Source organism: Raphanus sativus, unplaced genomic scaffold, assembly GCF_000801105.2.
Source record: "Raphanus sativus cultivar WK10039 unplaced genomic scaffold, ASM80110v3 Scaffold4036, whole genome shotgun sequence".
In the NCBI taxonomy this organism is placed as follows: domain Eukaryota; kingdom Viridiplantae; phylum Streptophyta; class Magnoliopsida; order Brassicales; family Brassicaceae; genus Raphanus; species Raphanus sativus.
The window spans coordinates 1-8,792 of NW_026619339.1; the positions used below are offsets into that span (position 1 = coordinate 1).

General features: G+C 35.8%; 1 pseudogene; it reads left to right on the forward strand.

Moving 5' to 3' along the window:
• The first annotated feature begins 2,836 nt into the window (after positions 1–2,836).
• LOC108835814 (receptor-like protein 48) lies at positions 2,837–7,099 on the forward strand (annotated as a pseudogene).
• The last annotated feature ends 1,693 nt before the right edge of the window (positions 7,100–8,792 follow it).

An 8,792-nucleotide genomic window follows, 5' to 3' on the forward strand; every position in this document is an offset into this window, starting at 1 on the left:
TTTAGATCTATATTATGTAAGATTACATAGTATAATATGATGTATGATATGTGCTACCTTTTAAATAAGTTTTGAGATGTATTAAAGCTAATAAAGTTAGTGGATTAAAATAGATATCTACAATATATTCTTTTTGTTGTTTAAAATATTTTGTAACAATATAGTAGATAACAATTAAGTACCCTGTGCAGGCAGAGCTGTGTCTGCGGATCGACCTGCCCCGCCCGCCCCGCCATCCCGCGGGTCATCTAGTTTTTTTACTCATAATTTTGACCCGCATGATCCGCAATGAAATATTTAAATACCCGCACCAGTCCTGAATGATTTTTTGGTTTGATTATAGGACTTATTTGATTTGATTGCAATGATACTTAATACTGATGGTAAAATTTAGGTAAATTAGTAACAAAAGCTATAAATACGGAGTTGGTCAAATCGCAGATATAAAATTCTACACCATTTCACGATCAGAAGACTATCAATTTATAATTTTGGCTTGATTGTAAGCCTTATTTGATTACAATGAATTTTAGCTCAGAATATTCAATGTTAAATCAAATACTGATCGTAAATTTGCGATGATTAGTAATCAAAGATATAAATTCGGTACAGTCAAATCGCAGACATAAAATTCTTTCCATTTCATAAATTTGAGATCGAATAATGGTAAATCTTTGGCTTGGTTATAGGCCTTATTTGATTTGATTGCAATGAATGCACAACCGTTAATCACATAAACTCTATTCTAGACTGATATATATATATATCATCATCATCATCCAAGACTATTCAATCTCCTCCATCACAACCTAAACGTAACCAAAAGCAAAATCGAAAATGAATCTCAGGAACTTCATCTCGGATTTAAAGCCAAAGAAGTTTATGTGGAAGATAAAGGTAAAAGTCATTAGACTCTAGAAGCAGTACATGTCTGTTGGTGGAGAGACCATAGAGATGGTTTTCGTGGATGCTAAAGTAAAATCTTTGTATATAGTTTCATAAAATATTGATATTGTAATTTGTTTTGTATCTGATGTCTACGTTCTTTTTTCAGGGAGATAAGATCCATGCTTCTTTTAAAAAGAAATTGGTTCACCATATTTAACTTGGTTGTCGATTTGAATCCCTTTAAGACCATGTGGAGAGTGAGGGTGAGTATTGTTCAATTGTGGAAGCAATACTCTCCTGCCGGTGGCCTTATATAAACATAATATAAACATATTCAATTTAGTTCAATCTGTCATTGAATAACATGTAATATATGTGACCCGTAATTTTACCTTTCGAATATCTATAGACTAAAAATTATTTTGAATAGGGTTTTCGAATAACATGTAATATATGTGACATGTACTTCTACTTTAACATGATAAGGTCGATTGAAGAACGTGACTAATATTGATGGGTTTTCGAAAATTATTTTTGAATCCAATGATGTGCCACAAATCAATGCTTTCATAAAGAGGTATATCATTTTGTTTTCAGAGTTTGAGAAATAAGTTTGTTTAGTTTTGTAAGCTGAATCTTTGTTATTTATTTATATGAGATTGCAAATGAGGAGTTCTGAAGAAACTTTTCATTGTTGTTGTGCTTTTATCGTTTTTTGTTTCTTTTATGTTTTATTATTTTATTATCTTTGTTACGTTTCATATTAAACATAATTTTTATGAATCAAGTAATAATTCTATTGCCTATGTTTTATTTTATCTAAAATCCATAATATACATTATATAATACTGCACACTTTCATTCGATATTTCTAATTATCTAATATTTGTGAACCCGCGAGAAACATTTCACACCAATAGAGTAAACAAAATTCACTTTTCATACCAACCATAGAAATGTTTCAGTGATCGAGCAGCAAGAAAATAGGTTTAATTAATCAATAATCACCATATGTATACTGTGTTTATAAAACAAATTATATACACCAAATCTGAATTACAAACTAACTAATTGCACCAAAATATTTTACAAGTACATCATACAGTGTTAAAAATTTGATGTATTTAAAAGTATCCCCAAAAAAATTTATCTATTACAAATTTGATTTAGTTGGTCCAATTTGATTTAATTTTTATATATATTTCAAATTTAGAAATAAAAAATTATGTAAAATAGTATTGTTACATAATTATGTTTTCATAATAAATTTTCTTATAAGAATACAAAATTTGATTTTTATAATAATAATATCATAAATCAAATAAAACATGTTAATTTATTGACAATTTTTTTATAAACTAAAATGATTAAAATAAAACCCGTACAGTTATGTGGGTGAAGATCTAGTTTTCTAAATAAATAAAAAATGGAGAAGCCTTTTAGGTAAGGCAAGTGGAAAGATGTCAAAGATTTTGATGGGCGACAAGAAACAAATTATAAATTAAGGTTATAAGGCAATACATCCAACGTTAAATAAATCATTTAGAGGTTTTTCACAAACGCAAAGACTTATTATAGACTTTTACTTGTCACAGTGGAGACACAAGACGTTTTGAGCTACATAGCAATTGGACGGTTGGGCACGGCTCAGAATCATCAGCGTTTCAAAGATTACCCTGCACCATACGGCCGAGGATATTTTGCGTTTGTGGCTGTGAATAGTCTGTAAGATCAAATCAGTCACCAACGTTCAGTTTATTTGACTTGAGTTGGTGGACCGCTCATATTAAATTAAAAAAAAAAATCTGTGGGGAAACGATTAGTCTTCACAGTAGACCTGCTAAGTCAAGCTCTCAATTTCTTCTTATATACTGCGTAAGAGGCAGAAGAATGTAGAGTAACCAACATCCATTCTTTCACATAAAACAAAAAAAAAACATAAAAAAACATGATGCATTCTTTTAGTGAGAGGAAGATGATAGTATGGAGCTTGCGTGTAAATCTTTTATCTTTCTTACTCAATATTTGTTTTTGCTTCACTTGTTAAGCATTTGTGTCGTCCAGACCAGAGGGATGCTCTTTGGGAGTTCAAGAACGAGTTCCGTGTGCAAAGGCTCAATTTTCATTGGTGGAAGTCTGATCCAAAACCAGAAAAGTGGAGGAAGAACACTGATTGTTGCTCTTGGGATGGTGTCTCTTGTGAACTTAAGACAGGCATGGTGATTGAGTTAGACCTCAAGGACAGTTTTCTCAATGGCCCTTTGAGAGCTAACAGCAGTCTGTTTAGACTACGATATCTGCAGAGTCTGAGTCTTGACTCCAACAATCTTTCTGGTAGCCTACCAAATTCCATCAGCAACCTCAAATATTTGAGGGTTTTGAGTCTTCCTGGCTGTGCAATCTCTTCGGAAAGATTCCCTCTTCATTGGGGAATCTTTCTTATCTCACCAATCTTGATCTTTTTGAAAATGGTTTCACCGGTAAACTACCTGGTTCGATGGGCAACCTAAGGATTTAACAACCTGGATGGGAACTTTCCTGTTATGCTACTCAATTTGAGCGAGCTCACCCGGATCATCTTTCGTTCTAACCATTTCGAAGGTATGCTTCCATCTAATCTAAGTAGCCTCTCCAAATTGGTGTATTTTGATATGAGCGGAAATTTATTCTCTGGACCTATTCCGTCGTCCCTCCTCATGATGCCCTCGTCGATCCACCTTGCTCTATTAAGAAATGACTTTAGTGGTCCTCTTGAAATTGGGAATATCTCTTCACCATCTCAACTTAGAGAGTTATCCCTTGGAGAAAACAATTTCAGTGGGCCAATCTCAGAGTCTATATTCAAACTAGTCGGCCTTAGGTCCCTTGATCTCTCTTATTGGAACACAGGCAAAGGTGTGGTCGATTTTAGCATTTTCTTGCATCTCAAGTTACTCACCTCACTTGACCTCTCCTATTTGAATACAAGAAGCGTGGTTGACTTGAGTCTTTTCTCACATCATATCTCACTTAGAAGTTTGGATCTTTCAGGGAATAATCTGAAGATTAATTCAAACTTCCATCTCCCCTCATCCGTAGAAATCTTGACTCTCTCATCCTGTAATATTTATGAGTTTCCCAAGTTTCTACAAACCCAAACTAGATTGGTATATTTAGACATTTCTGCCAATCAAATTAAAGGTCAAGTACCAGAGTGGTTGTGGGGGCTGCCAGTATTGCGGTATGTAAATATTTCTCAAAATTCCTTTGGCAGTTTTGAAGGACCACCTGATGTTATTCAAACAAGTGAGAAATATATGCTTGATATAAGCTCAAACACATTTCAAGATTTTCCATTGTTACCAAACTCTACTATTTTCCTTTTAGGCTCCAATAATCTATTTTTGGGAGAGATTCCTAGAACAATATGTGATATGGTTTCTCTTGATACATTTGTTTTATCCAACAACAACTTCAACGGCTCTATCCCTCATTGTTTTTAGAATTTCAACACCACTCTGTCCGTCTTGCATCTACAGAATAATAGCATCTCTGGTACTTTTCCAAAGGAAACTAGTAGTGATCACTTGATATCACTCGATATTGGTCACAATCGGTTATCAGGAGAACTTCCCAAGTCTCTGATAAACTGTGTCCGCCTTGAGTTTCTGAACGTGTAAGACAATATGTTTAATGATATGTTTCCTTTCTAGGTAAGATTGCTGCCAAATCTACAGATTCTTGTCCTTCGTTCTAACGAGTTCCATGGCCCAATATCTTCTCCTAGAGATTCTTTGAGTTTCCCCAAGCTGCGAATCTTTGACATTTCAGAAAATCTCTTCACTGGAGTCTTGTTTTCAGATTACTTTGCTGGTTGGAGTGCAGTGTCATCAGTAGTAGACATTAAAGGTGGTACGTTGATTAGGTATGGATCTCATGTAGAGTACTATCATAAATCGGTGGCTCTGGCGATCAAAGGATTCAAGATGCAGCTGGTTGGGAGTGGTTTCACAATGTAAAAAATCATTGATGTCTCTGGAAACAAACTGGAAGGTGATATTCCTGAATCTATCGGTTTGCTCAAGGAACTGATCGTGCTCAACATGTCAAACAACGCTTTCACATCCCGTATTCCATCATCTTTTGGGAACTTGACCAATCTCCAATCATTGGATCTATCTCAAAACCGATTATCTGGACAAATCCCACCAGAGCTGGGGGAACTCACGTTTCTAGCACGGATGAACTTCTCCTACAACATGCTTGAAGGGCCAATACCACAAGGCACTCAGATTCAAAGCCAGAACAGTTCTTCTTTTGCTGAGAATCTTGGGCTATGTGGTCCTCCATTCCAAGAAACCTGCAGCCGAGAAGAGGAAGAAACAAAGCAAGCAGAAGACGAAGAAAAAGAAGAAAAAGATCAAGTATTGAGCTGGACTGCAGCTGCAATAGGCTACGTACATGGTGTCTTCGGTGGTCTCACCATCAGTTATATTCTAACTTCATACAAATATATATGAATGGTTCATGAGGATCTGTCACTCTTCTGATTAAATATATACGCATCAGTTTTTAGGAGAATGGTGTCTCCAAGCAATAATAAATCAAACAAATTTTGTACAACTTTTTTAATACAAACATGGTTAACTTGCTTTTGTGGTTCTTACTCTGGTTTTTTGAAAGTTTTTTTTTTATAAGGGTTTTTTGAAAGTTTACTTTGTTTCCTTCTTACTTCAGTTTGGTTGAGCAACGTACTAATACAAATGACGTCTTCATTTTACATGAAAAATGTACATTTCACATCCACATGTCGACTGGTAACAACTTTTTAAAGATATCTGCAGGATTAGCTGTGTAGCTATCCTCACAGCAGTGATGATCTTTTCACTTACCAAATCACGATCAAAGTTACATTTCACATCCACATGCTTAGTTCTCTTGTGGTGCACTGAATTATTTGAAAACACAACCACACTTGAGAATCCAGAAAAACACTTCCACGTACCTGATCTTGGATAAACTCCAACTCATTCATGAAACTTCTAAGCCACACTTCTTCCCAAGCTACTTCACCAACGCAATGTACTCTGCCTCAGTTGTAGATAACTTCCACTACTTTCTTCATACTAGAAGTCCATCTCACTACTTTTCCTCCAATTGTAGATAACATTCATGTTATCTGACCTCCTCATATCCAAGTTTGCTCCAGATTCTGCATCACAATATCCTTTTATAATGAACTGACCATCCTTCCTGAATGAGAGCCTCATCTTAGTTAATCCCTTTACATATCTCAAAATACACTTGACATCATGCCAATGAATATTTGATAGAATTGCTCATATATCTGCATACCAAACCAATTGCCCACGCAAGATCAGGCCTCCTTCCTACGATGGATTACATCAAAGATCCAATGGCACTATGATAGGGAACTTCCTTCATATTCTCATACTGTTATTTGATTTCATTTTCTGTAGCTGAGGTCAATCTAAATTGTTCTTCCAGAGGTGTTGAAAGACTTTTAGATTTATCCATATTGTAGTTTCCAAACACTTTCATCATGTAATCTTCTTGAGTTACCATTAAAGTACCCTTCTCTCTGTCTTGAGATATCTCTATCCTTAGTATCTTCTTAGCATCTCCTAGGTCCTTCATTTCGAATTATGAACTGTGAATCTTCTTAAGATATTCCACATGCTTCTTCTCTTGCATGCTTTTCCTTTATATATTGTCTGTGAAATCTGTTGCTGAGACACCTACACGAACACACTAGTCCAGACGTTGTAGCGCAAAAGGCCGAAAAACAATCTCGTTGCAATACACCCTCACCTTCCTAACATTACCCACACACACACACATATATATATAGATAATTGATGATTCATCTTAAAAGACATTCATAATTAAGTTATTAATATCTCAAATAAGGGCTTCACTCTCCGTTCATTACATGTTTCTAGTTCTAACTATGCCAACCTTAGATCTCTCAATTTTTCTCACCAAAGTTTAAAACCGAGTTCACTCTCGCAAAAAGGCAGAACATTTTTTTCACCAAAATTGTAAAATCACTTTCCCACAAAATAGAAAAAATCGATTATTTGATATTTCACAAAAATCACAAAATTGAGTTTCTTCCACTAAGAAGTAAGTTTCTCGTAAAATCATAAAATCATGTTTTATTGCTATAACCAAACAATCAAGATTTACGTCAGAATCGTCAAAATTTTGTTTTCCGCTAAAACCACAAAATTAAGTTTTTCGCCAAATTGAGTTTTCTCTTTGAAACCAAAAAATCAAGTTTTCCATACACTACAAAAAAACACGCTGATACTGAGGGACATTTTCCTCGGTATGTCGTCGGAATAACCGTATTCCGACGACATACCGAGGAAAATGTCCCTCGAAAAAAATTCCTCGAAATTTCATTTTCTCTCGAAATTTCTTCGAAATTTTGTGACGGAATTTCGAGGAACAACAATTCCGAGGAGATTTAGAGGATAGGCATTCGTCGAAGTGGTTGTCGATATATATTGAGGAACGTTCCCTCGGTATATACCGAGGATAATACCGAGGGAAGAGCCCTCCGAAAATTTTCGAGGAACTCGGTTCCTCGGAATATTCCGAGGGACAGGTTCCTCGAAAATTTTTGAGGAACTCAGTTCCTCGGAATATTTTGAGGAACTCAGTTCCTCGGAATATTTCGAGGAACCGAGTTCCTCGAAAATTTTCGAGGAAGCTGTCCCTCGGAATATTCCGAGGAAAACTTCCCTCGGTATATACCGAGGACGGCTGTTCCTCGGAATATATTGAAAATAGTTTTTTTTTTTTTAAATTATTTTTGAGAAAAAAAAATATTTTTAAAATTTAAATTCGAAAATATAAAATTTAAATTTAAATTTAAAACATATTATATAAATTCAAAGTCATACAAATCAAAATAAAACATTACGAGTTTTTGAAAGAAATTAAACTACGGGTCTGGCATGGTCGGGAGGTCCACGTTGGCGTTCGGGTTCATGCTCCTCATCATCGCCATCATTTGCTCGTTCAGCTTCCTCTGTGCCTCCCATCCCGCCTCTTGACTCGCCACCATGGACTCCAGCGCAGATATGCGAGCATCCTTATCCCTCATCTGACTCAGAAGGACTTCTTGATCAACAAATGACGGTGGTGCAGAAGCAGACGGAACCGAGTTGGACCGACGAGCCAAACCGAACAAACGGCTCTTCTTCTTTGGAATCGACTGAAAAAGAAAGTGTCAAATTTAAATAATATAAAAATGGATTGAACTTTAAAAAATGAACTTACCGCTTCAACGATTTGGTTGATCCAAACCCGAGGCAAGCCGGTCGATCCCGTCGAATCGTCATCCTCGGTTTGAAGCTGAGACACTTCCTGTTCCATCTAACTGTCGATGAGGGTGACCACATCCCTCACAACACCATCATCAATCTCGCCGGTCTTCTTGTTGGTATACGCCGTCTTTATTAGGCGGAGATGATCAACCGGCTCCCCCTCATTTTCTTCCGCCTTGAAAAAAACATAAATTAAACAAACATTAGTAATTAAAAGAAATGCACAAAAAAATATTAGAATTTTAAATAATATAATAAAAACCGACAAGCTTACCAAGCGATCCCCCAGACTGGCTAAAGATTGAGCACCCAAGTTATGGATGTACATGCCCTTCCCCTTACGGTCGCTCTTGCGGTTGGTGGAGTTGGTGGAAGAAGTTGCTCTCACTTCGTTCTTACTCCAATGCACACCCAACTCCCGCCAGACGACGGGGTCCATCCCCTTTGGAATCTTTAAAAAAAAATTGTTAAATAAATAAAAAAATATTTTAATAAATTAAAAAATTGTTTCATAAATAAAAACGAACCTTGTTTATTTCCCACTTCTTCTTCCACGAGTGCATCTGC